Source organism: Oncorhynchus keta, chromosome 25, assembly GCF_023373465.1.
Source record: "Oncorhynchus keta strain PuntledgeMale-10-30-2019 chromosome 25, Oket_V2, whole genome shotgun sequence".
Taxonomy (NCBI): Eukaryota; Metazoa; Chordata; class Actinopteri; order Salmoniformes; family Salmonidae; genus Oncorhynchus; species Oncorhynchus keta.
Window position 1 is genome coordinate 37,867,666 of NC_068445.1, and position 27,500 is coordinate 37,895,165.

The 27,500-nt window shown below is 45.5% G+C and overlaps 1 protein-coding gene across 2 annotated transcripts in view; it reads right to left on the bottom strand.

Moving 5' to 3' along the window:
* LOC118378690 (E3 ubiquitin-protein ligase znrf3-like) overlaps window positions 1-27,500 on the bottom strand; it is a 249,180-nt gene that overhangs the window by 72,257 nt on the left and 149,423 nt on the right. The window lies entirely within an intron of this gene.

Sequence of the window (27,500 nt, forward strand, 5' to 3'; positions counted from 1 at the left end):
TCTCCCTCTCTCTCTCATACCCTCTCCCTCTCTCCCACCCTCTCTCTGTCACACTCTCTCTCTCTCTCTTTCCCTCTCTCTCTCCCACCATCTCCCTCTCTCTCTCTCTCTCTCTTTCTATCTCTCTCTCCCACCCTCCCTCTCCCTCTCTCTCTCCCTCCCACCATCTCCCCCCTCTCTCTCTCTCTCCCTCCCACCATCTCCCTCTCTCTCTGCTATAATTAAGGTGAATTAAGTCTTCAGAAGGCTCTCCTCCCTCTGCTGTTATACAGTCATTTCATGTGTCCTCCTGGCTTCCCCCCCTTTATTAAAAGATAAAGGCATTCTTTTCTCCCATGGATTTAATGATATGTAGTCGGCTTTCCCAATCCCCCTTTTCTTTTATAGTGCGTGCCAGGGAATTATCTACATGCAGCTAAAATAAAATCAAACATTTTAACAACGTTGCTATGTAGGCTATCTGATGATTAAAAGCTACGCATTCTGAAGACAAAATTAAAATTCCTGTGAAACCTTCCCCCAGAACGACTCTCCATCCGACACATGCATATCTGCAGACATGTTTATCAATGGAATTTAAACCAATTAAACACCTTTGTTTCCCATAATATGACTGACTCTTATCCACTAACTCTGCAGTATAGATTCACCAAGAGACAGAAAATCTCTTGGTAAAATAACGTGAGCACATTATTTTACCTAAACGATACTGTGCGAGTTGGTTTAGGCTACACGTTTAGCACCTAGCTTCAATAGCACCTTTCTTTAGTTAACTCTATAGCCAAGGTGCTCGAGGCAGTATAAACCCTAGGCAGCACCACATTCCTCAAACTGTTGTTTATGTTCACGACCTGCCAGTCTGTTTTGCGCTATCATGCCAACTCCTTATCACTCATTGTCATGACAACAAGGACAGCAATGGAGTTCGCAAGAGCACAGACAGATCTGGGACTGGGCCAGTAACATCTCACCAACCGTTTACTTTCAGAGTTGAAGCAGGACGTTTTACTTCAGAGGTAGCCTATAGGCCCACACATTTACCAACCAATTGCACAGGGTCATACCATACATTAAATGACGGCACTCCGCCCCATTGGTCATAATGTAGTCACACTGCATATATGTACTGTTAGGAACACAAGCATTTCTCTACACCCACAATAACATCTGCTAAATATGTGCATGTGACCAATAACTTGTGATTTGATTTAGACAGTTCCATTAATTCCCTGTTTCTCGTCCTCGGTGTAGTCCTCTCGTCCTCGGTGTAGTCCTCTCGTCCTCGGTGTAGTCCTCTCGTCCTCGGTGTAGTCCTCTCATCCTCGGTGTAGTCCCTCACAGTGAAGAAATTGCACTCTGAAACCACCATGTTGTAACGTTGACTCTCTCCGACCCTACCACCACTACTAGCCTTTACAGCCCATCTCCTGTAGGCCTTGGCTGAATCCCAAACTGTACTCTATTACCTTTACAGTGGACTACGTTTGACCAGGGCCCATAGTGCACTATATAGGGAATAAATCAAATTACATTTTATTTTGTCACATGCTTCATAAACAACAGGTGGAAACTAACAGTGAAATGTTTACTTATGGATCCTTCCCACCAATGCAGAGAGAGATAAATGTTTACTTATGGATCCTTCCCACCAATGCAGAGAGAGATAAATGTTTACTTATGGATCCTTCCCACCAATGCATAGAGAGATAAATGTTTACTTATGGATCTTTCCCACCAATGCAGAGAGAGAGAAATGTTTACTTATGGATCCTTCCCACCAATGCATAGAGAGATACATGTTTACTTATGGATCTTTCCCACCAATGCAGAGAGAGATAAATGTTTACTTATGGATCTTTCCCACCAACGCAGAGAGAGATAAATGTTTACTTATGGATCTTTCCCACCAACGCAGAGAGAGATAAATGTTTACTTATGGATCCTTCCCACCAACGCAGAGAGAGATAAATGTTTACTTATGGATCTTTCCCACCAACGCAGAGAGAGATAAATGTTTACTTATGGATCCTTCCCACCAACGCAGAGAGAGATAAATGTTTACTTATGGATCCTTCCCACCAATGCAGAGAGAGATAAATGTTTACTTATGGATCCTTCCCACCAATGCAGAGAGATAAATGTTTACTTATGGATCCTTCCCACCAATGCAGAGAGAGATAAATGTTTACTTATGGATCCTTCCCACCAATGCAGAGAGAGATAAATGTTTACTTATGGATCCTTCCCACCAACGCAGAGAGAGATAAATGTTTACTTATGGATCCTTCCCACCAATGCAGAGAGAGATAAATGTTTACTTATGGATCCTTCCCACCAATGCAGAGAGAGATAAATGTTTACTTATGGATCCTTCCCACCAATGCAGAGAGAGATAAATGTTTACTTATGGATCCTTCCCACCAATGCAGAGAGAGATAAATGTTTACTAATGGATCTTTCCCACCAATGCAGAGAGAGAGAAATGTTTACTTATGGATCCTTCCCACCAATGCAGAGAGAGAGAAATGTTTACTTATGGATCCTTCCCACCAATGCAGAGAGAGATAAATGTTTACTTATGGATCTTTCCCACCAACGCAGAGAGAGAGAAATGTTTACTTATGGATCTTTCCCACCAACGCAGAGAGAGAGAAATGTTTACTTATGGATCCTTCCCACCAACGCAGAGAGAGATAAATGGATAAATAATAGAAAAGTAATAACACATAATAATAAAAGTAATAATCAATACACAATGAGTAACGATAACTTGGCAATATACAAGGGGTACCAGTACCAAGTTGATGTGCAGGGTTACGAGGTATTTGAGGTAGATATGTACATATAACTAGGAGTAAAGTGACTGATTATAAACAGCAGAGCAATGTATGTGATTAGTCAAAAACCTTAGTGCAAAAAGGGTGAATAGAGATTGTCTGGGTAACTATTGGTTAACTATTTAACTAACTATTTAACTAACTATTTATCAGTCTTATGGCTTAGTGATAGAAGCTGTTCAGGGTCCTGGTAACTATTGGTTAACTATTTAACTAACTATTTAACTAACTATTTATCAGTCTTATGGCTTAGTGATAGAAGCTGTTCAGGGTCCTGGTAACTATTGGTTAACTATTTAACTAACTATTTATCAGACTGATGGCTTAGTGATAGAAGCTGTTCAGGGTCCTGGTAACTATTGGTTAACTATTTAACTAACTATTTATCAGACTGATGGCTTAGTGATAGAAGCTGTTCAGGGTCCTGTTGGTTCTAGACTTGGTGCATTTGTACCGCTTGCCATGCTGTAGCAGAGAGAACAGTCTATGACTTGGGTGGCTGGAGTCTGACAACTTTTAGGCCCTTCCTCTGACACCGCCTGGAATAGAACAGGGTGCCATTTGGGACACAGGCCTTGTGTAAACCAGAATAATAGAAAAATAATAGTGCATTTATTAAATGTAAATATGGGCACGAGATCAGTTCAACCACTCTGGGAGCCACGACGACAGCCATTTATTTCCCTGTCCCAGAGGTACAGTATGCTGAGGGTCTTAGCAGAACCATTTATTTCTTGTGGTCCTTCTGTCCCAGAGCATGTACAGTATGCTTCGATTCCCGGGTCTTGTAGCAGACTGACTGTACCTTTGGATAAAAGCGTCTGCTAAATGTATATATTACTATATTACTTCCTTGCTTTCTCTCTTCTTTGAAGTAATCACTGATCTAAGATAAATGGATGAGTTAGTAAACGTTGAATTAATGACATCGTTTTCACCTATTCTTTTTAGTCAGATCGCTGATTACTTCAGGTAGCTACAGTATGAACGAGTTTGATGAGGTAGATTCCCCCGTCAGTGTATTCGCTGAAAGGGAGAGGGAGAAAGACCACCCAGAGTGAATGTATGACCCAGACTGAAGTGCTTTGCTAAAAGCTGCTAAATGGCTATATTATATTATTAAATTTATATATTATTAGATTATTTATATCTAACCCTAAATGTATTGATATATTTTTAACCTTTATTTAACTAGGCAAATCAGTTGAGAACTAATTCTTATTTACAATGAAAAAGGCAAAAGGCCACCTGCGGGGTCAGGGGCTGAGATTAAAACAAAAACAAATACAAATAAATAACATATAAATATAGGACAAAACATACATCACGACAAGAGAGACAACACCACACTACATAAAGAGAGACCTAAGAAAACAACATACCAAGGCAGCAACACATGACAACACAGCACGGTAGCAACACAACCTGACAACAACATGGTAGCAACACAACATGGTAGCAGAACAAAACATGGTACAAACATTATTGGGCAAAGACAACAACACAAAGGACAAGAACAACAACAACACAAAGGGCAAGAAGACAACAATACATCACACAAAGCAGCCGCAACTGTCAGTAAGAGTGTCCATGATTGAGTCTTTGAATGTAGTGATGGAGATAAAACTGTCCAGTTTGAGTGTTTGTTGCAGCTCGTTCCAGTCGCTAGATACTGTAGTTCATCTGTATCATTTACAGTGGGAAGCATAGAAGATTAATGGGCAGAACAAGCAAGGTGGGCAAAGCCAAGCACAAGCTAACGAGATCCTTTTGGCGAGTTGTAGCATTTATGGTGCAAGGTGCTTTGCTAACTGCTAACGCTAGATGCTAGCACAAGGTGCTAAAGCTAGGTGCTTTGCTAACTGCTAACGCTAGATGCTAGCACAAGGTGCTAAAGCTAGGTGCTTTACTAACTGCTAACGCTAGATGCTAGCACAAGGTGCTAAAGCTAGGTGCTTTGCTAACTGCTAACGCGAGATGCTAGCACAAGGTGCTAAACCTAGGTGCTTTGCTAACTAGATGCTACCAAAAGGTGCTTAAGCTAGGTGCTACACTAGCTGCTCCTCTCTCCCTCCCCTACCTCTCTCCCATTCATCTCCAAATACCTCTCCTTCTCCCCTACTCTCCCATTCCTCTCAATCTCTCCCCCAAACCTATTTCCCTTTGACTTTCCCTTTCTCATTTTCCCCCTCTTTCCCTATCTCTCGCTCTTTCACACTGCTTACCCATACCTCTCTTCCCCCCTCTCTTCTTCTACTTCTCTTGGTCCCCCTTCTCCCTGCTCTTCCTTTGTCTCTGCTACAGCTCACAATGCAGGGTGGCCAGCGTTGCAAAACCAAAGAAGATACAATTAAGTTGCGCTGTGATTGTGTGTGTGACTTGGCAAACAGCACCACCACGCCCATTAAGGCAAACATTTCCTTCAGTTTGTCTTAAAATATAAGGCCTAATCAAACACCAATCAGCCACACACTCCTGTGCCTTGTGTGTGTGTGTGTGTGTGTGTGTGTGTGTGTGTGTGTGTGTGTGTGTGTGTGTGTGTGTGTGTGTGTGTGTGTGTGTGTGTGTGTGTGTGTGTGTGTGTGTGTGTGTGCGTGTTCTGCCCTGTAGAGCCCAAACGGACAGGAATGGACCGCTAATTAAATGTCCTCCACTTTTCCTCCTCTTGCTCCCCCTAAATTTGTTTTCTTACCGGTTTGCTTTTCCAGCCTTTGTGATCTGCAGGAAAATAAACAACCCTCACTGTTGATGGTGGGTCGAACTCAGGAATGCTACTGCCAATAATAAAGTACCAAATCTGATCCTCTTTGGAACTGGATAGAGAAGTACTAACTAGTACTACAGGAAATACTGGATAGAGAAGTAATAACAAGTACTACAGGAAATACTGGATAGAGAAGTACTAATAGGTACTACAGGAAATACTGGATAGAGAAGTACTAATAGGTACTACAGGAAATACTGGATAGAGAAGTGCTAACACGTACTACAGGAAATACTGGATTGAGAACTAATAACAAGTACGTGAGAGATTGAGAAGTACTAATAGGTACTACAGGAAATAATGGATAGAGAAGTACTAACACTAACACTAACACGTACTACAGGAAATACTGGATTGAGAACTACTAACAAGTACTACAGGAAATACTGGATATGGAAGTACTAACTAGTACTACAGGAAATACTGGATAGGGAAATACTAACTAGTACTACAGGAAATACTGGATAGAGATGTACTAACAAGTACTACAGGAAATACTGGATAGAGAAGTACTAACAAGTACTACAGGAAATACTGGATAAGGAAGTACTAATAGGTACTACAGGAAATACTGGATTGAGAACTACTAACAAGTACTACAGGAAATACTGGATAGGGAAGTACTAACAAGTACTACAGGAAATACTAAAGAAAACCCTTTGGGGAATAGATACATCTATCTTCCAGGCCGTTATGAGAGAATCATTGCTTCTACATCTGCATTGCTTGCTGTTTGGGGTTTTTGGCTGGGTTTCTGTATAGCTCTTTGTGACATATGCTGATGTAAAAAGGGCTTTATAAATACATTTCATTGATTGATGGAATTAATATGAATAATTTGTTTTCCTCAGGTCCCTGGAGATGCCTCTGCAGTGTATTTGTTAGTGTTGTTAATTTCCTTCCATGTGTGGCTGACAACACTAAAGAAGGAGCTACATGATTAACTGCTGGGATAATACCAACTGCTTGTACATCTAAAACATTTTTCATTCTAAAACATTTTTTAGAAACTTGTTTTCTTAGAGACTCTTAACTTCCTCTGTCAGTACAAAACATATCTAGAGAAGAGATAGTGGGAACTGAGCTAGTTATTTGGTCTGTGACAGGAACTGAAGAACCGTGTCACTGATGGTTATGGACAAAGACCATCATGATAATAAGATAACCGTCAAGACCGTTTAAATAGGCCTACATCAATTTAAGGATCGTTTTTTCTCATATAGATAAACTTGACCATAACTTGACAATAAGTGATTGTTTTGCTAACTTAGTCTGTCGATTAAACTTTCTCCTCCTACTATCTCCTCCTCTTTCCAACTGTCCTTTGATGCTCCAGCAGCTGATTGGCTAGATGTGGGGGTGTAGAGTGATACTCCAGCAGCTGATTGGCTAGATGTGGGGGTGTAGAGTGATGCTCCAGCAGCTGATTGGCTAGATGTGGGGGTGTAGAGTGATACTCCAGCAGCTGATTGGCTAGATATGGGGGTGTAGAGTGATGCTCCAGCAGCTGATTGGCTAGATATGGCGGTGTAGAGTGATGCTCCAGCAGCTGATTGGCTAGATGTGGGAGTGTAGAGTGATGCTCCAGCAGCTGATTGGCTAGATGTGGGGGTGTGGAGTGATGCTCCAGCAGCTGATTGGCTAGATGTGGGGGTGTGGAGTGATGCTCCAGCAGCTGATTGGCTAGATGTGGGGGTGTGGAGTGATGCTCCAGCAGCTGATTGGCTAGATGTGGGGGTGTAGAGTGATGCTCCAGCAGCTGATTGTCTAGATGTGTGGGGGTTTACAGCGCTATAGCCTATGGCACAATCTTTGATGTGTGGACATTATTTTATATAATGCATGTATCCATTGCTTCCTAGTAAAAACATAAATCTGTCTTCTTTTAAAAATGGTTGAATGTGTCTTCGTATTTGTTAACTATTCAACGGCAGTCAACAAGGTTGATCTGGCTCTGAGGCTGATAATGCACTAATGTTGTGTCAAATGGACAATACACCAATCCTCTCCAACGGCAGTCAACAAGGTTGATCTGGCTCTGAGGCTGATAATGCACTAATGTTGTGTCAAATGGACAATACACCAATCCTCTCCAACGGCAGTCAACAAGGTTGTTCTGGCTCTGAGGCTGATAATGCACTAATGTTGTGTCAAATGGACAATACACCAATCCTCTCCAACGGCAGTCAACAAGGTTGTTCTGGCTCTGAGGCTGATAATGCACTAATGTTGTGACAAATGGACAATACACCAATCCTCTCCAACGGCAGTCAACAAGGTTGTTCTGGCTCTGAGGCTGATAATGCACTAATGTTGTGTCAAATGGACAATACACCAATCCTCTCCAACGGCAGTCAACAAGGTTGTTCTGGCTCTGAGGCTGATAATGCACTAATGTTGTGTCAAATGGACAATACACCAATCCTCTCCAACGGCAGTCAACAAGGTTGTTCTGGCTCTGAGGCTGATAATGCACTAATGTTGTGTCAAATGGACAATACACCAATTCTCCAACGGCAGTCAACAAGGTTGTTCTGGCTCTGAGGCTGATAATGCACTAATGTTGTGTCAAATGGACAATACACCAATCCTCTCCAACCAACGGCTCTGAGGCTGATAATGCAAATGTTGTGTCAAATGGACAATTGTTCTGGCTCTGAGGCTGATAATGCACTAATGTTGTGTCAAATGGACAATACACCAATCCTCTCCAACGGCAGTCAACAAGGTTGATCTGGCTCTGAGGCTGATAATGCACTAATGCTGTGTCAAATGGACAATACACCAATCCTCTCCAACGGCAGTCAACAAGGTTGTTCTGGCTCTGAGGCTCATAATGCACTAATGTTGTGTCAAATGGACAATACACCAATCTTCTCCAACGGTAGTCAACAAGGTTGATCTGGCTCTGAGGCTGATAATGCACTAATGTTGTGTCAAATGGACAATACACCAATCTTCTCCAACGGTAGTCAACAAGGTTGATCTGGCTCTGAGGCTGATAATGCACTAATGTTGTGTCAAATGGACAATACACCAATCTTCTCCAACGGTAGTCAACAAGGTTGATCTGGCTCTGAGGCTGATAATGCACTAATGTTGTGTCAAATGGACAATACACCAATCCTCTCCAACGGCAGTCAACAAGGTTGTTCTGGCTCTGAGGCTGATAATGCACTAATGTTGTGTCAAATGGACAATACACCAATCCTCTCCAACGGCAGTCAACAAGGTTGTTCTGGCTCTGAGGCTGATAATGCACTAATGTTGTGTCAAATGGACAATACACCAATCCTCTCCAACGGCAGTCAACAAGGTTGTTCTGGCTCTGAGGCTGATAATGCACTAATGTTGTGTCAAATGGACAATACACCAATCCTCTCCAACGGCAGTCAACAAGGTTGTTCTGGCTCTGAGGCTGATAATGCACTAATGTTGTGTCAAATGGACAATACACCAATCCTCTCCAACGGCAGTCAACAAGGTTGTTCTGGCTCTGAGGCTGATAATGCACTAATGTTGTGTCAAATGGACAATACACCAATCCTCTCCAACAGCAGTCAACAAGGTTGATCTGGCTCTGAGGCTGATAATGCACTAATGTTGTGTCAAATGGACAATACACCAATCTTCTCCAACGGTAGTCAACAAGGTTGTTCTGGCTCTGAGGCTGATAATGCACTAATGTTGTGTCAAATGGACAATACACCAATCCTCTCCAACGGCAGTCAACAAGGTTGTTCTGGCTCTGAGGCTGATAATGCACTAATGTTGTGTCAAATGGACAATACACCAATCCTCTCCAACGGCAGTCAACAAGGTTGTTCTGGCTCTGAGGCTGATAATGCACTAATGTTGTGTCAAATGGACAATACACCAATCCTTCCAACGGCAGTCAACAAGGTTGATCTGGCTCTGGGCTGATAATGCACTAATGTTGTGTCAAATGGACAATACACAATCCTCTCCAACGGCAGTCAACAAGGTTGATCTGGCTCTGAGGCTGATAATGCACTAATGTTGTGTCAAATGGACAATACACCAATCCTCTCCAACGGCAGTCAACAAGGTTGATCTGGCTCTGAGGCTGATAATGCACTAATGTTGTGTCAAATGGACAATACACCAATCCTCTCCAATGGCAGTCAACAAGGTTGATCTGGCTCTGAGGCTGATAATGCACTAATGTTGTGTCAAATGGACAATACACCAATCCTCTCCAACGGCAGTCAACAAGGTTGATCTGGCTCTGGGCTGATAATGCACTAATGTTGTGTCAAATGGACAATACACCAATCCTCTCCAACGGCAGTCAACAAGGTTGATCTGGCTCTGAGGCTGATAATGCACTAATGTTGTGTCAAATGGACAATACACCAATCCTTCCAACGGCAGTCAACAAGGTTGTTCTGGCTCTGAGGCTGATAATGCACTAATGTTGTGTCAAATGGACAATACACCAATCCTCTCCAACGGCAGTCAGGTTGATCTGGCTCTGAGGCTGATAATGCACTAATGTTGTGTCAAATGGACAATACACCAATCCTCTCCAACGGCAGTCAACAAGGTTGTTCTGGCTCTGAGGCTGATAATGCACTAATGTTGTGTCAAATGGACAATACACCAATCTCTCCAACGGCAGTCAACAAGGTTGATCTGGGCTCTGAGTTGCTGATAATGCACTAATGTTGTGTGTCAAATGGACAATACACAATCCTCTCCAACGGCAGTCAGCAAGGTTGATCTGGCTCTGAGGCTGATAATGCACTAATGTTGTGTCAAATGGACAATACACCAATCCTCTCCAACGGCAGTCAACAAGGTTGATCTGGCTCTGAGGCTGATAATGCACTAATGTTGTGTCAAATGGACAATACACCAATCCTCTCCAACGGCAGTCAACAAGGTTGATCTGGCTCTGAGGCTGATAATGCACTAATGTTGTGTCAAATGGACAATACACCAATCCTCTCCAACGGCAGTCAACAAGGTTGTTCTGGCTCTGAGGCTGATAATGCACTAATGTTGTGTCAAATGGACAATACACCAATGGCAGTCAACAAGGTTGTTCTGGCTCTGAGGCTGATAATGCACTAATGTTGTGTCAAATGGACAATACACCAATCCTCTCCAACGGCAGTCAACAAGGTTGATCTGGCTCTGAGGCTGATAATGCACTAATGTTGTGTCAAATGGACAATACACCAATCCTCTCCAACGGCAGTCAACAAGGTTGATGGCTCTGAGGCTGATAATGCACTAATGTTGTGTCAAATGGACAATACACCAATCCTCTCCAACGGCAGTCAACAAGGTTGATCTGGCTCTGAGGCTGATAATGCACTAATGTTGTGTCAAATGGACAATACACCAATCCTCTCCAACGGCAGTCAACAAGTTGTTCTGGCTCTGAGGCTGATAATGCACTAATGTTGTGTCAAATGGACAATACACCAATCCTCTCCAACGGCAGTCAACAAGGTTGATCTGGCTCTGAGGCTGATAATGCACTAATGTTGTGTCAAATGGACAATACACAATCAACTCTCCAACGCAGTCAACAAGGTTGATCTGGCTCTGAGGCTGATAATGCACTAATGTTGTGTCAAATGGACAATACACCAATCCTCTCCAACGGCAGTCAACAAGGTTGATCTGGCTCTGAGGCTGATAATGCACTAATGTTGTGTCAAATGGACAATACACCAATCCTCTCCAACGGCAGTCAACAAGGTTGTTCTGGCTCTGAGGCTGATAATGCACTAATGTTGTGACAAATGGACAATACACCAATCCTCTCCAACGGCAGTCAACAAGGTTGTTCTGGCTCTGAGGCTGATAATGCACTAATGTTGTGACAAATGGACAATACACCAATCCTCTCCAACGGCAGTCAACAAGGTTGTTCTGGCTCTGAGGCTGATAATGCACTAATGTTGTGTCAAATGGAAAATACACCAATCCTCTCCAACGGCAGTCAACAAGGTTGTTCTGGCTCTGAGGCTGATAATGCACTAATGTTGTGACAAATGGACAATACACCAATCCTCTCCAACGGCAGTCAACAAGGTTGTTCTGGCTCTGAGGCTGATAATGCACTAATGTTGTGTCAAATGGAAAATACACCAATCCTCTCCAACGGCAGTCAACAAGGTTGATCTGGCTCTGAGGCTGATAATGCACTAATGTTGTGTCAAATGGAAAATACACCAATCCTCTCCAACGGCAGTCAACAAGGTTGTTCTGGCTCTGAGGCTGATAATGCACGAATGTTGTGTCAAATGGACAATACACCAATCCTCTCCAACGGCAGTCAACAAGGTTGATCTGGCTCTGAGGCTGATAATGCACTAATGTTGTGTCAAATGGAAAATACACCAATCCTCTCCAACGGCAGTCAACAAGGTTGATCTGGCTCTGAGGCTGATAATGCACTAATGTTGTGTCAAAATGGATAATACAATACCAATCCTCTCCAACGGCAGTCAACAAGGTTGTTCTGGCTCTGAGGCTGATAATGCACTAATGTTGTGTCAAATGGACAATACACCAATCCTCTCCAACGGCAGTCAACAAGGTTGTTCTGGCTCTGAGGCTGATAATGCACTAATGTTGTGTCAAATGGACAATACACCAATCCTCTCCAACGGCAGTCAACAAGGTTGTTCTGGCTCTGAGGCTGATAATGCACTAATGTTGTGACAAATGAACAATACACCAATCCTCTCCAACGGCAGTCAACAAGGTTGTTCTGGCTCTGAGGCTGATAATGCACTAATGTTGTGTCAAATGGACAATACACCAATCCTCTCCAACGGCAGTCAACAAGGTTGTTCTGGCTCTGAGGCTGATAATGCACTAATGTTGTGTCAAATGGACAATACACCAATCCTCTCCAACGGCAGTCAACAAGGTTGTTCTGGCTCTGAGGCTGATAATGCACTAATGTTGTGTCAAATGGACAATACACCAATCCTCTCCAACGGCAGTCAACAAGGTTGTTCTGGCTCTGAGGCTGATAATGCACTAATGTTGTGTCAAATGGACAATACACCAATCCTCTCCAACAGCAGTCAACAAGGTTGATCTGGCTCTGAGGCTGATAATGCACTAATGCTGTGTCAAATGGACAATACACCAATCCTCTCCAACGGCAGTCAACAAGGTTGTTCTGGCTCTGAGGCTGATAATGCACTAATGTTGTGTCAAATGGACAATACACCAATCCTCTCCAACGGCAGTCAACAAGGTTGTTCTGGCTCTGAGGCTGATAATGCACTAATGTTGTGTCAAATGGACAATACACCAATCCTCTCCAACGGCAGTCAACAAGGTTGATCTGGCTCTGAGGCTGATAATGCACTAATGTTGTGTCAAATGGACAATACACCAATCTGGCAGTCAACAAGGTTGATCTGGCTCTGGCTCTGAGGCTGATAATGCACTAATGTTGTGTCAAATGGACAATACACCAATCTTCTCCAACGGTAGTCAACAAGGTTGTTCTGGCTCTGAGGCTGATAATGCACTAATGTTGTGTCAAATGGACAATACACCAATCTTCTCCAACGGTAGTCAACAAGGTTGTTCTGGCTCTGAGGCTGATAATGCACTAATGTTGTGTCAAATGGACAATACACCAATCTTCTCCAACGGTAGTCAACAAGGTTGTTCTGGCTCTGAGGCTGATAATGCACTAATGTTGTGTCAAATGGACAATACACCAATCTTCTCCAACGGTAGTCAACAAGGTTGATCTGGCTCTGAGGCTGATAATGCACTAATGTTGTGTCAAATGGACAATACACCAATCCTCTCCAACGGCAGTCAACAAGGTTGTTCTGGCTCTGAGGCTGATAATGCACTAATGTTGTGTCAAATGGACAATACACCAATCCTCTCCAACGGCAGTCAACAAGGTTGATCTGGCTCTGAGGCTGATAATGCACTAATGTTGTGTCAAATGGACAATACACCAATCTTCTCCAACGGTAGTCAACAAGGTTGTTCTGGCTCTGAGGCTGATAATGCACTAATGTTGTGTCAAATGGACAATACACCAATCTTCTCCAACGGCAGTCAACAAGGTTGATCTGGCTCTGAGCTGATAATGCACTAATGTTGTGTCAAATGGACAATACACCAATCCTCTCCAACGGCAGTCAACAAGGTTGATCTGGCTCTGAGGCTGATAATGCACTAATGTTGTGTCAAATGGACAATACACCAATCCTCTCCAACGGCAGTCAACAAGGTTGATCTGGCTCTGAGGCTGATAATGCACTAATGTTGTGTCAAATGGACAATACACCAATCCTCTCCAACGGCAGTCAACAAGGTTGTTCTGGCTCTGAGGCTGATAATGCACTAATGTTGTGTCAAATGGACAATACACCAATCCTCTCCAACGGCAGTCAACAAGGTTGTTCTGGCTCTGAGGCTGATAATGCACTAATGTTGTGTCAAATGGACAATACACCAATCCTCTCCAACGGCAGTCAACAAGGTTGATCTGGCTCTGAGGCTGATAATGCACTAATGTTGTGTCAAATGGACAATACACCAATCAATACACCAATCTCCAACGGTAGTCAACAAGGTTGTTCTGGCTCTGAGGCTGATAATGCACTAATGTTGTGTCAAATGGACAATACACCAATCTTCTCCAACGGTAGTCAACAAGGTTGTTCTGGCTCTGAGGCTGATAATGCACTAATGTTGTGTCAAATGGACAATACACCAATCTTCTCCAACGGTAGTCAACAAGGTTGTTCTGGCTCTGAGGCTGATAATGCACTAATGTTGTGTCAAATGGACAATACACCAATCCTCTCCAACGGCAGTCAACAAGGTTGATCTGGCTCTGAGGCTGATAATGCACTAATGTTGTGTCAAATGGACAATACACCAATCTTCTCCAACGGTAGTCAACAAGGTTGATCTGGCTCTGAGGCTGATAATGCACTAATGTTGTGTCAAATGGACAATACACCAATCTTCTCCAACGGTAGTCAACAAGGTTGATCTGGCTCTGAGGCTGATAATGCACTAATGTTGTGTCAAATGGACAATACACCAATCTTCTCCAACGGTAGTCAACAAGGTTGATCTGGCTCTGAGGCTGATAATGCACTAATGTTGTGTCAAATGGACAATACACCAATCCTCTCCAACGGCAGTCAACAAGGTTGTTCTGGCTCTGAGGCTGATAATGCACTAATGTTGTGACAAATGGACAATACACCAATCCTCTCCAACGGCAGTCAACAAGGTTGTTCTGGCTCTGAGGCTGATAATGCACTAATGTTGTGACAAATGGACAATACACCAATCCTCTCCAACGGCAGTCAACAAGGTTGTTCTGGCTCTGAGGCTGATAATGCACTAATGTTGTGTCAAATGGACAATACACCAATCCTCTCCAACGGCAGTCAACAAGGTTGTTCTGGCTCTGAGGCTGATAATGCACTAATGTTGTGTCAAATGGACAATACACCAATCCTCTCCAACGGCAGTCAACAAGGTTGATCTGGCTCTGAGGCTGATAATGCACTAATGTTGTGTCAAATGGAAAATACACCAATCCTCTCCAACGGCAGTCAACAAGGTTGATCTGGCTCTGAGGCTGATAATGCACTAATGTTGTGTCAAATGGACAATACACCAATCTCAAATCTCCAACGGCAGTCAACAAGGTTGATCTGGCTCTGAGGCTGATAATGCACTAATGTTGTGTCAAATGGAAAATACACCAATCCTCTCCAACGGCAGTCAACAAGGTTGATCTGGCTCTGAGGCTGATAATGCACTAATGTTGTGTCAAATGGATAATACACCAATCCTCTCCAACGGCAGTCAACAAGGTTGTTCTGGCTCTGAGGCTGATAATGCACTAATGTTGTGTCAAATGGACAATACACCAATCCTCTCCAACGGCAGTCAACAAGGTTGTTCTGGCTCTGAGGCTGATAATGCACTAATGTTGTGTCAAATGGACAATACACCAATCCTCTCCAACGGCAGTCAACAAGGTTGTTCTGGCTCTGAGGCTGATAATGCACTAATGTTGTGACAAATGAACAATACACCAATCCTCTCCAACGGCAGTCAACAAGGTTGTTCTGGCTCTGAGGCTGATAATGCACTAATGTTGTGTCAAATGGACAATACACCAATCCTCTCCAACGGCAGTCAACAAGGTTGTTCTGGCTCTGAGGCTGATAATGCACTAATGTTGTGTCAAATGGACAATACACCAATCCTCTCCAACGGCAGTCAACAAGGTTGTTCTGGCTCTGAGGCTGATAATGCACTAATGTTGTGTCAAATGGACAATACACCAATCCTCTGCAACGGCAGTCAACAAGGTTGTTCTGGCTCTGAGGCTGATAATGCACTAATGTTGTGTCAAATGGACAATACACCAATCCTCTCAAACGGCAGTCAACAAGGTTGTTCTGGCTCTGAGGCTGATAATGCACTAATGTTGTGTCAAATGAACTTGCAACCTCTATGTGTGTGTGTGTGTGAGTGTGTGTGTGTGTAAGTGGCTGGCAGAGACAGGCCCCTGGAAGCAATGGCCCCAAATCTCAGGTGTGTTGGGCCGGGCCCCTGAGCAGCTCTGGCTCAATGACACCAGGGCCGTCACACACAGAGCAACCCAGTATGGAAGGGACTCTCTCAGAGAGCAACAAACACACACAGGCATAGCTAGGTGGAGACCCAGAGAGAGAGAATAAAAAACACAGGCTTTGGTGTGGCAGCCATGTCTGATTAAATATCTTCCAAGATTTATACAAAAAAAATATACAAATGTGTCCATGTTATCCCTTTTGATCTGTTGTAGCACTTTCGAGCTGTAGTATCTTCTGGCAAATAAAAAAAGTTCCAAACTCCAAAAGAACTAGATTTAAATAATAAATAACTCGAATCACAAACAAAAATGTGAATAAAAAAATCTACTTTCAGGAAAATGTTAACTAAACAACGTCAATAACATCAAAGAATTTATCTCAAATGAATCAATGTAAACTCCTCCTCCCCAATCCTTCTCTAAACGCTGCTCTTTCTTTACCTCCCTTTCATTCCCTTCCTCTCTCTTTTCTCTCCCCTCTTCTCTTTTACTTTCCCTCTCTTCTTCTCTCACTCCCTCTCTTCTTCTCTCACTCCCTCTCTGAGTCTCTCGCTCCCTCTCTTCTTCTCTCGCTCCCTCTTCTTCTCTCGCTCCCTCTTCTTCTCTCGCTCCCCCTCTTCTTCTCTCGCTCCCTCTCTTCTTTCGCTCCCTCTTCTTCTCTCGCTCCCTCTCTTCTTCTCTCACTGCCTCTCTTCTTCTCTTTTACTTTCCCTCTCTTCTTCTCTCGCTCCCTCTCTTCTTCTCTCGCTCCCTCTCTTCTTCTCTCGCTCCCTCTTCTTCTCTCGCTCCTCTCTTCTTCTCTCGCTCCCTCTCTTCTTCTCTCGCTCCCTCTCTTCTTCTCTCGCTCCCTCTCTTCTTCTCTTCCCCCTCTTCTTCTTCTCTCGCTCCCTCTCTTCTTCTCTCGCTCCCTCTTCTTATCTCGCTCCCTCTCTTCTTCTCTCGCTCCCTCTCTGATTCTCTCGCTCCCTCTCTTCTTCTCTCACTCCCTCTCTTCTTCTCTCACTCCCTCTCTGAGTCTCTCGCTCCCTCTCTGAGTCCCTCGCTCCCTCTCTGAGTCTCTCGCTCCTTCTCTGAGTCTCTCACTCCCTCCTTCTCTTTTACTTTCCCTCTCTTCTTCTCTTGCTCCCTCTCTTCTATTTTTCCTCTTCTTCTCTCGCTCCCTCTCTTCTTCTCTCGCTCCCTCTTCTTATCTCGCTCCCTCTCTTCTTCTCTCGCTCCCTCTCTTCTTCTCGCTCCCTCTTCTTCTCTCGCTCCCTCTCTTCTTCTCTCGCTCCCTCTCTTCTTCTCTCGCTCCCTCTCTTCTTCTCTCGCTCCCTCTCTTTTGTCTCAAGTCCTTGGGGCTCCTTCATGCTCTCTTTAAATAGGGGCCCAACCAGTCTTTCCATTCAGCAGCAGGTCATTCCACCCAGGAACAGTTCGCTTTGAGACCCATCACACCATGAGCTTCCCTGTAACCATGGCAATGCGCTCAGTGGGATCCCGGGGCCCTGAAACAGTGATTTGGTGTAGGACAACCAGGGCAGCGAGGGCCCACAGAGGAGGAACGGAGAGGAGAGAGGCCCAGTGTAGAGAGAAGGCCTGACAGAGAGAGAGAGAGAGAGGCCCAGTGTAGGGAGAAGGTCTGACAGAGAGAGAGAGACAGAGAGAGAGAGAGAGAGAGAGAGAGAGAGAGAGAGAGAGGAGAGAGGCCCAGTGTAGAGAGAAGGCCTGACAGAGAGAGAGAGAGAGAGAGAGAGAGAGAGAGAGAGAGAGAGAGAGAGAGAGAGAGAGAGAGAGAGAGAGAGAGAGAGAGGAGAGAGGCCCAGTGTAGAGAGAAGGCCTGACAGAGAGAGAGAGAGAGAGAGAGGAGAGAGGCCCAGTGTAGAGAGAAGGCCTGACTGTGAGAGAGAGGAAAGAGGCCCAGTGTAGAGAGAAGGCCTGACTGTGAGAGAGAGGAAAGAGGCCCAGTGTAGAGAGAAGGCCTGACTGTGAGAGAGAGGAAAGAGGCCCAGTGTAGAGAGAAAGCCTGACTGTGAGAGAGAGGAGAGAGAGAGGCCCAGTGTAGAGAGAAGGCCTGACTGTGAGAGAGAGAGAGAGGCCCAGTGTAGAGAGAAGGCCTGACTGTGAGAGAGAGAGAGAGAGAGAGAGAGAGAGAGAGAGAGAGAGAGAGAGAGAGAGAGAGAGAGACCCTACCAGGAAGAGAAGCCAAGATAATATCAGCAAGTTGAGGCGTATACACACATGAAAGGAGAACCTAAGCGGCAGGCCTCACTCACGGTGCAGGCAGCTCCACGCTTCACAGGGTTTCTCTCCTCCCTCCTCCACCATGATAGAGAAACAGAGGGAAAGAGAGAGAGGGAGAGAACAGAGTGCTTCATCAAAACCTCTGAGGCCCCTGATTTTTCCTCTGCAGACAGATGAACAGTGGATGAGCTCACAAACACACAACCTACCCCTCCTGCCGCCCGCCTGCTCAACCTACCCCTCCTCCCGCCCGCCCGCCCGCCTGCCCGCTCAACCTACCCCACCTCCCGCCCGCCCACTCAACCTACCCCTCCTCCCGCATGCTCAACCTACCCCCTCCGCCCGCCCGCTCAACCTACCCCTCCGCCCGCCCGTTCAACCTACCCCTCCTCCCTCCCGCCCGCCCTCAACCTACCCCTCCTCCCGTACATCCGCCCGCTCAACCTACCCCTCCGCCCGCCCGTTCAACCTCCCCTCCTCCCGCCTGCCCGCTCAACCTAGCCCCCTCCCGCCCGCTCAACCTACCCCTCCTCCCGCCTGCCCGCTCAACCTAGCCCTCCTCCCGCCCGCTCAACCTACCACTCCTCCCGCCTGCCCGCTCAACCTAGCCCTCCTCCCTCCCGCTCAACCTACCCCTCCTCCCACCTGCTCGACCTACCCCTCCTCCCGCACGCCGCTCAACCTACCCCTCCTCCCGCCTGCCCGCTCAACCTACCCCTCCTCCCGCCTGCCCGCTCAACCTACCCCTCCTCCCGCCTGCCCGCTCAACCTACCCCTCCTCCCGCCCGCCCGCTCTCTCTCTCTGCCCCATCCCTCTCTCTCACTCTCTCTGCCCCATCCCTCTCTCTCTCTGCCCCATCATCCATCTATCTCTCTCTCTCTCTCTCTCTCATCCATCCCTCTCTCTATCTCTCTCTCTCTGCCCCATCCACATCTCCCCATCCATCTCTCTCTCTCTCTCTCTCTCTCTCTCTCTCTCTTTGCCCCATCCACATCTGCCAGATCCACCTCTCTCTCTCTCTCTCTCTCTCTGCCCCATCCACCTATCTCTCTCTATCTCTCTCTCTCAAGACAGGGCACCCATCCAAAAGCTACTTAGCAGTAAGAAGGTGCAGCTGTTAACTGAGCTCAGAGGGGCAGAACAAGAGACAGACAAGGGAGGCTGCTAGCTAGGCACTATTAACTGGAGAGGATCTATACCTTGGGATAAATAAAATACTAATATAATAATAATAATATATGCCATTTAGCAGACGCTTTTATCCAAAGCGACTTACAGTCATGTGTGCATACATTCTACGTATGGGTGGTCCCGGGGATCGAACCCACTACCCTGGCGTTACAAGCGCCATGCTGTACCAACTGAGCTACAGAAGGACCACAAGGACCACAAATACTACACATGACTTCAATCATGTGAGGAGAGGGGCTCCAGTACAGGTTGTCTGAGAGGTGTCATAGTAGCTGCCCATATTCTGCAGCCTCGCAGCCAGCAACAGGTTCATAGATTACATCTGTGTTCTTGTAAGGGCAGAGTAGAGTACATGGCCCATATCAGTGTGTGTTTGTGTGTGTGTGGGGTGGGGGTGGGGGGTGGGGGGGGGTTGGAGAACATGAAAAGGCTATGAGGGGAAATCAGACAGACTCGTATTCTAACACAAACCACCCGTGTTGACATTATTGTTGTTAGGCATTTTTATTCTGACACAAACCACCCGTGTTGACATTATTGTTGTTAGGCATTTTTATTCTGACACAAACCACCCGTGTTGACATTATTGTTGTTAGGCATTTTTATTCTGACACAAACCACCCGTGTTGACATTATTGTTGTTAGGCATTTTTATTCTGACACAAACCACCCTTGTTGACATTATTGCTGTTAGGCATTTTTATTCTGACACCCGCTACTATTTTTGTACTATGCACTTCTTATTTTATTCTACTGAATGAAAAGTTGGTTAGGGGTGATGTCATGATGTCATGATGTCATGGGAAAAAGGGATGAGGAGGAGGAGGAGGGTTGAAACGGAGAGAGCGAAAGCACTCATGCCGGTCGGGGACAATGTGGCCGTCAACCGCAGCCCAAGCACCTCACCAATAATCTGGTGATTCTGTCCCCAACCAAGGAGTGTCGACAGCAGCACCTAGATCTTCTAGGTTCTGTCAGACCTGGGCCCTGACAGTAAATCTCACAAATTCCATCTAGACACTGTTACTCTGAGCACACAAAAAACGATACATACCAAGCTGTGAACGATCTGAGAGACATGGCAAGAACAGCCTTCAACATCATCAAAAGGAACATACAATCAGACCTCCCAATTAGGATCTGGCTAAAAATACGTTAATCAGTTGGAGAACCTATTGCCCTTTATGGTTGTGAGATCTGGGGTCCGCCCACCAACTTAGAATTCACAAAATGGGACCAACAACAAATTAAGACTCTGTATGCAGAATTCTGCAAAAATATCCTCTGTGTACAACGTAAAACACCAAATAATGCAGAGCAGAATTAGGATGATACCTGCAAATGATCAAAATCCAGAAAAGAGCTGTTAAATTCCTTCAACCACCGAAAATAAATTGATTCCCAAACCTCCAATAACAAAGCCATCACCTACAGAGAGATTAATATAGAGAAGAGTCCCCTAAGCAAGCTGGTCCTGGGGATCTGTTCACAAACACACCCCACAGAGCCCCAGGACAGCAACACAATTAGAACCAATCAAATCATGAGAAAACAAAAAATATATATATTTTTTGACACATTGGGAAGAATTAACAAAAAACAGAGCAACTAGAATTATATTTGGACCTAAACAAAGGGTACACAGTGACAGAATACCTGACCACTGTGACTGACCCAAACTTAAGGACAGCTATGACTATGTACAGACTCAGTGAGCAAAGCCTTGCTATTGAGAAAGGCCGCCGTAGCCAGACCTGGCTCTCAAGAGAAGACAGGCTATGTGCTCACTGCCCACAAAAGGAGATGGAAACTGAGCTGCACTTCCTAACCTCCTGCCATATGTATGACATACTAGAGACACGTATTTCCCTCAGACTCGTTTCAGGAAACTACGTTGCGTGTCGCTACTTCACAGGAGAGCAATTTGAACATAATTATATATTTTTAATAAAAATTTGTTTTTTTTTTAGCAGAAATGCCTTCTGAACTTTCATGTGCCTTAATAATAAACTTGTATTCCATCTGTAAATACGAATACAATTTTTAAATTACTATCTTAGTTGGTTTAGCCACGGAAAAAGTCAGCAACCTTCCCGCTAGTCATGATTGGCTGAGTTAATGAGTGGGCTGGACATGCCGAGAGATGATTTTGGATTGGTCTACACAACGTAATCCCAGATACGGTTTAACACTAATACACAACGTAATCCCAGATACGGTTTAACACTAATACACAACGTAATCCCAGATACGGTTTAACACTAATACACAACGTAATCCCAGATACGGTTTAACACTAATACACAACGTAATCCCAGATACGGTTTAACACTAATACACCACGTAATCCCAGATACGGTTTAACACTAATACACAACGTAATCCCAGATACGGTTTAACACTAATACACAACGTAATCCCAGATACGGTTTAACACTAATACACCACGTAATCCCAGATACGGTTTAACACTAATACACAACGTAATCCCAGATACGGTTTAACACTAATACACAACACTTTACAGAACCACAAATTTACTGTGCATTAACTCTCTAGTCTACACAAATAACAAGTATAGGTATAGTTACAGCTCTCTAGACAAAACTAAAACTTCACACAACATGTGTATATGCACAGCACAATGGCCATCTACAATGCTCCAAAAACAACTCTTCCACAGATACCTGCAACTACAACACAAGGGAGGACCCAATCTTCCATTGCATCCTTGTTTCCCAGCTCTAGAGGGGGCCCCTGTGTGTGCGGCACGCAGGAGGGAGGCAACTGTGGGGAGTCACAGGTCAACAGCTCTGCTGCTCTCACAGGAACCAGACAGGAAGAACCGGAAAAAACTGTTTGCATATATGTGACAAGACACCGCTTTGGTGTGGAGGCCAGCTCCCCCCTCCTTCCACCCTCCCTGACAAGACACCGCTTTGGTGTGGAGTCCAGCTCCCCCCTCCTTCCACCCTCCCTGACAAGACACCACTTTGGTGTGGAGGCCAGCTCCCCCCTCCTTCCACCCTCCCTGACAAGACACCGCTTTGGTGTGGAGTCCAGCTCCCCCCTCCTTCCACCCTCCCTGACAAGACACCACTTTGGTGTGGAGGCCAGCTCCCCCCTCCTTCCACCCACCCTCCCTGACAAGACACCGCTTTGGTGTGGAGGCCAGCTCCCCCCTCCTTCCACCCTCCCTGACAAGACACCACTTTGGTGTGGAGGCCAGCTCCCCCCTCCTTCCACCCTCCCTGACAAGACACCGCTTTGGTGTGGAGGCCAGCTCCCCCCTCCTTCCACCCTCCCTGCGTTCTCTCCATCCTCTCATTCCTGCCTTCTCTTCCTCCAACCTGCCTCTGATGCTGGGTCAGCTACAGTACAATTACTTTGTAGTCCCTGGCTGCTATGTTTTTCATTTCAGTAGAGAATGTAGGAGGTTGGTATTAGTAGGGTTAAATTCAGCCTTCATTGAGATTCTGGAAATGGAACTGGAATTGTGGGGAAGAGAGAGGGAGAGGGTGGGGAAGAGAGAGAGAGAGAGAGAGAGAGAGAGAGAGAGAGAGAGAGAGAGAGAGAGAGAGAGAGAGAGAGAGAGAGAGAGAGAGAGAGAGAGAGAGAGAGAGAGAGAGAGAGAGAGGGTGGGTGGGTGGGTGGGTGGGTGGGGAGTAGAGAGAGAGAGAAAGCGAGAGAGGGTGGGTTGGGGAGAGAGAGAGAGAGAGAGAGAGAGAGAGAGAGGGTGGGTGGGTGGGTGGGTGGGGAGTAGAGAGAGAGAAAGCGAGAGAGGGTGGGTTGGGGAGAGAGAGAGAGAGAGAGAGAGAGAGAGAGAGGGTGGGGAAGAGAGAGAGAGAGAGGGGGAAGAGAGAGAGAGAGGAGGGTGGGGAAGAGAGAGAGAGAGAGGGTCGGGAAGAGAGAGAGAGAGAGAGAGGGTGGGTGGGTGGGGAGTAGAGAGAGAGAGAGAGAGGGTGGGTTGGAGAGAGAGAGAGAGAGAGAGAGAGAGGGTGGGTGGGGAAGATAGAGAGAGAGGGTGGGGGAGAGTTGGGCCTGGGAGTTCAGATATAGGGGGCTTGGCTGAGAATGGGGTTATACAGGGGGAGGCTAGATTGGGCGAGGCAGGGTAGCTTTGGATGTGGTGTTGCGAGGGTGGTATCTCAGCTGTGTCTAAGCCTAGCAGGGATTACAGTCTGTGGCTTGGCTGGCAGGGGCACTCTGGGCTGTGTCTGGATGAAAGTCCGGCTGTAATACAGTACAGTAATGGCTAAGTCTGGCTCTGGGAACACTACGGACCCCCAGCTGTGCCTGGGCTCTTCCTGGGTCTGGTCTGCCATCCAACAATGGAGAGGCTTCCCCATCTCCTCTCCACACTAATTATAGCCCAGCAGTGTCTACTCTATCCCCTAAAAAACAAACCACGCAGCCGCTGTACCTTCTCGTTTCCTTCCTTTTATTCTAATTTCGCTCCTTTCTCCTCGTTTCCCTCCTTTTCCCCTCGTTTCCCTCCTTTTCTCCTTGTTTCGTCCCTTTCTCCTCCTCGTTTCCCTCCTTTTCCCCTCGTTTCCCTCCTTTTCCCCTCGTTTCCCTCCTTTTCTCCTTGTTTCGTCCCTTTCTCCTCCTCGTTTCCCTCCTTTTCCCCTCGTTTCCCTCCTTTTCTCCTTGTTTCGTCCCTTTCTCCTCCTCGTTTCCCTCCTTTTCCCCTCGTTTCCCTCCTTTTCTCCTTGTTTTGTCCCTTTCTCCTCCTCGTTTCCCTCCTTTTCCCCTCGTTTCCCTCCTTTTCTCCTTGTTTCGTCCCTTTCTCCTCCTCGTTTCCCTCCTTTTCTCCTTGTTTTGTCCCTTTCTCCTCCTCGTTTCCCTCCTTTTCCCCTCGTTTCCCTCCTTTTCCCCTCGTTTCCCTCCTTTTCTCCTTGTTTCGTCCCTTTCTCCTCCTCGTTTCCCTCCTTTTCCCCTCGTTTCCCTCCTTTTCTCCTTGTTTCGTCCCTTTCTCCTCCTCGTTTCCCTCCTTTCAACTCCTCGCTTTCCTGTCCACTCTAATGAGGGGATGGATGCTGTCACTTGGGGCACTTTCACAACATATCCCTGTGATGGGGGAGACACAGCTCTGCTGGATGGGCTCTGCTCTTGCACCAAACTAAAACAATATCCCCCAAATCCAACATGGCCGCCTGCCTCCATAGAGAAAAGATCATTCAGATCCCTGTGATGCCCCCAAGTATCAGCTCAGCAGTACTCCAGTCGAGGCCTCACTGCTGTACAGTACAGTATATCAAACACTTGACCTAATCAAACACTTGACCGAATCAAACACTTGACCTAATCAAACACTTGACCGAATCAAACACTTGACCGAATCAAACACTTGACCGAATCAAACACTTGACCGAATCAAACACTTGACCTAATCAAACACTTGACCGAATCAAACACTTGACCTAATCAAACACTTGACCGAATCAAAAACTTGACCTAATCAAACACTTGACCTAATCAAACACTTGACCTAATCAAACACTTGACCTAATCAAACACTTGACCGAATCAAACACTTGACCTAATCAAACACTTGACCGAAATCAAACACTTGACCTAATCAAACACTTGACCTAATCAAACACTTGACCTAATCAAACACTTGACCTAATCAAACACTTGACCTAATCAAACACTCAAACACTGACCTAATCAAACACTTGACCTAATCAAACACTTGACCTAATCAAACACTTGACCTAATCAAACACTTGACCTAATCAAACACTTGACCGAATCAAACACTTGACCTAATCAAACACTTGACCTAATCAAACACTTGACCTAATCAAACACTTGACCTAATCAAACACTTGACCTAATCAAACACTTGACCTAATCAAACACTTGACCTAATCAAACACTTGACCTAATCAAACACTTGACCTAATCAAACACTTGACCTAATCAAACACTTGACCTAATCAAACACTTGACCTAATCAAACACTTGACCTAATCAAACACTTGACCTAATCAAACACTTGACCTAATCAAACACCTAATCAAACACTTGACCTAATCAAACACTTGACCTAATCAAACACTTGACCTAATCAAACACTTGACCTAATCAAACACTTGACCTAATCAAACACTTGACCTAATCAAACACTTGACCTAATCAAACACTTGACCTAATCAAACACTTGACCTAATCAAACACTTGACCGAATCAAACACTTGACCTAATCAAACACTTGACCGAATCAAACACTTGACCTAATCAAACACTTGACCTAATCAAACACTTGACCGAATCAAACACTTGACCTAATCAAACACTTGACCTAATCAAACACTTGACCTAATCAAACACTTGACCTAATCAAACACTTGACCTAATCAAACACTTGACCTAATCAAACACTTGACCTAATCAAACACTTGACCTAATCAAACACTTGACCGAATCAAACACTTGACCTAATCAAACACTTGACCTAATCAAACACTTGACCTAATCAAACACTTGACCTAATCAAACACTTGACCTAATCAAACACTTGACCTAATCAAACACTTGACCTAATCAAACACTTGACCTAATCAAACACTTGACCTAATCAAACACTTGACCTAATCAAACACTTGACCTAATCAAACACTTGACCTAATCAAACACTTGACCAAACACTTGACCTAATCAAACACTTGACCTAATCAAACACTCAAACACTTGACCGAATCAAACACTTGACCAAATCAAACAGTGACCTAATCAAACACTTGACCTAATCAAACACTTGATTCTGAATCAAACACTGATTGACCTAATCAAACAGCTTCCAGCCTAATCAAACACTGACCTGAATCAAACACTTGACCTAAAGCTAGTGCAAACACTTGACCTAATCAAACACTTGACCTAATCAAACATGTCTAATCAAACACTGGCTCTAATTCAAACACTGACCTCTTCCTGTCACTACCACGGCAAGACAGGCCAGGTGTGTCCAACAAATGATACAGTGGTCACTTTCAGAGAGGAGGAAGGAACCTAATTGTGCAACACTACGTTCTATTCCTGATGTAAAGTACAAGATGCTTTGAGTGATTGAGTGCTTCTGTTTTAGCATTACCATTAGTTCAGCTTCCAGCACTGATATGTTGCGTGTTCTGTTCTTTTCTGCCTTACTCACAAGCTAGCGCCGAGCGCTAACCAACCTCTAACCGCGGCCTCCAGAGAAAGTGCCCCATCCATAAGCATGTCTATATGGCTCTCCTTCAACAGCTGACCTCTTCCTGTCACTGGCAAGGACAGGCCAGGTGTGTCCAGGACAAATGAGACCATAGTCTCCCCCTGTCCCTCGGGGAAAAGTGGTATGTTCCATTAGGATGGACACTTAATTAAAGCCATGATAAAATACCACTCTGGACTCCAGAGGGGGTCTGGGGGAGGGGTAAAGAGACAGAGGGGGGCCTGGGGGAGGGGTAAAGAGACAGAGGGGGGTCTGGGGGAGGGGTAAAGAGACAGAGGGGGGTCTGGGGGAGGGGTAAAGAGACAGAGGGGGTCTGGGGGAGGGGTAAAGAGACAGAGGGGGTCTGGGGGAGGGGTAAAGAGACAGAAGGGGGTCTGGGGGAGGGGTAAAGAGACAGGGGGTCTGGGGGAGGGGTAAAGAGACAGAGGGGGTCTGGGGGAGGGGTAAAGAGACAGACTGGGGGAGGGAAAGGACAGGGGGGTCTGGGGGAGGGGTAAAGAGACAGAGGGGGGTCTGGGGGAGGGGTAAAGAGACAGAGGGGGGTCTGGGGGAGGGGTAAAGAGACAGAGGGGGGTCTGGGGGAGGGGTAAAGAGACAAAAGGGGGTCTGGGAGAGGGGTAAAGAGACAG